At 39.3% G+C, this 1,800-nt stretch overlaps 1 protein-coding gene across 1 annotated transcript in view; it reads right to left on the bottom strand.

Annotated features, from left to right (window-relative positions):
• The window catches only part of LOC105821099 (rab GTPase-activating protein 1-like), a 26,062-nt gene that overhangs the window by 390 nt on the left and 23,872 nt on the right, over nt 1-1,800 (bottom strand). The gene's annotated exons all lie outside the window — the stretch shown is intronic.

The following is a 1,800-nucleotide window of genomic DNA, read 5'->3' as shown; positions in this document are numbered from 1 at the left end:
AATCTAGCCTCTGAGTGAATGCATATAGTAGTCACCAGTGAAAATCACAGAGATCTATGAAACAACCTAGTGCAATATCTACATGAAAGCAATATGCAAGTGTCAAGCCCATCAGAGAAGGAGGTATTGTTACAGTCCCCTTCTCAAATCACATGGACCAATCTACTGGGGCAAAATAATAATAGCAATGAAAAATATTCCTCCTTTCTGAACATAAGCAATTTACTACCATGGTAGGGTGAGAGAACATCTCATGCAGTGGTATTTTTCTATGACACTTGCTAAGATACCCACAATATCATTTTAGCGCACACACATATTTCAGTTCTATGTCATGAAAAATATATTACCTTTGTCTTGAGAAATATACTCCAAATTTATGTAATGTATTTAAATGACATTGAGATTAGAGCTCAAAAATATTACCCTAATTCATCTCTATAGCAAATCACTACACTATATCATACTTACTGCTTCTTTAATTTCACAGGAGAAAACATGTATCTGAAATTCTTCTGAACCATGGGAACTCTCTGTAAACGCAAAGCAATTGCTCTCTGTTGTCCCATCATGTCCACGTGCACAGAATAACACCTTATAGATTGGAAAAGATGCTATCTCCACACTGCTGGATTGGTCTATGATTCTGCAGAACAGTGATGAAAAATTAGATAAAATATTAACTATCAAGTAACAAAGACAAATAGTTTTACTACACCAATATATGACATATAAACATAATTAAAATCACAAAGATAAGCTGGTACTAATAATGCAAGAGAACGAATTACCTTCATATTCCTACAAATCTTAAACAATACACACACATAAATTCTTTATCTTCTTCTAACAATTTCTTCATTCTTATGTTTCCCATGATCCAACTCATTTACTCCAAAGCTAAGTACACATTGTCTGATAAAATCTCTACCATCCATCTTTAAAGTCTAGTCCTTTTTCTGTTACAGCAAAGGAATGCCAGCATAGAATAGCACAAATCATCCCTGGAGAGTCCATTTCTATTCAGAGCAGCATCTGTAAGTTTATCTAAGCTCCAAATCATTGTTCAACTGAGGTCTCTTTTACCCCAGACAACGGGTAAAAGGTCAGGGTGGTTCCAAATATGGATTCAACAACCGAATTTAAGAGCTGAAAGGAGTCTGTGGAATTGAGAAGCAAATAATTCTCTGATTTTCCCTATACAAGTCCCAAGCCCTAGATTGATGCAAACATTCAAGATCTCAAACTGAGAAACTGAGGGGTGAGAGGACAACTATTAGGTAGACAGCAAGGGATTCCGGGTCTCCTAGGGACGAAAGTGGGTGCAACCGCCTTGGTGCCATACCTGGGGGAGGAGGGAACACCCTACGAATCTGCCAATCATAACTTAGCATGCCAGCTGCGAAAGAATGCAGAGGACTCTCTAATCCATGGGCGAAGCAGCATAGGTACCATATAGTCCAGAAAGTGACCTAGAACACCCCACATACATAGTAAGACTCAGGTCATGCAACTCCCAACTGTCCAATCAAAGTAGTTCCACGGTGACCTCTGAACCATGAGGGAGGTTCAATCCATCACTATAATACAGGATGCAGACCATAACCAGTCCCTTTTGGCCTCTTCCTTTTGCTCTCCCTTTGCTGCAACAATGGGTCCGGTCGTCATCTGTGGCGTACATATCACGCTCTGTAAACCCATATCTCGCTCTTGCTTTATAATCCTATCTTTCTCTCCTCAATAAACTTCACCTCATGCTAGCCTCACTTTGGTGTGCCTGGTCATTCTTCGACCATGAGT

Source organism: Propithecus coquereli, unplaced genomic scaffold (genome assembly GCF_000956105.1).
Source record: "Propithecus coquereli isolate 6110/MARCELLA unplaced genomic scaffold, Pcoq_1.0 Scaffold56, whole genome shotgun sequence".
In the NCBI taxonomy this organism is placed as follows: domain Eukaryota; kingdom Metazoa; phylum Chordata; class Mammalia; order Primates; family Indriidae; genus Propithecus; species Propithecus coquereli.
This window is presented reverse-complemented; position numbering and strand designations above follow the sequence as displayed.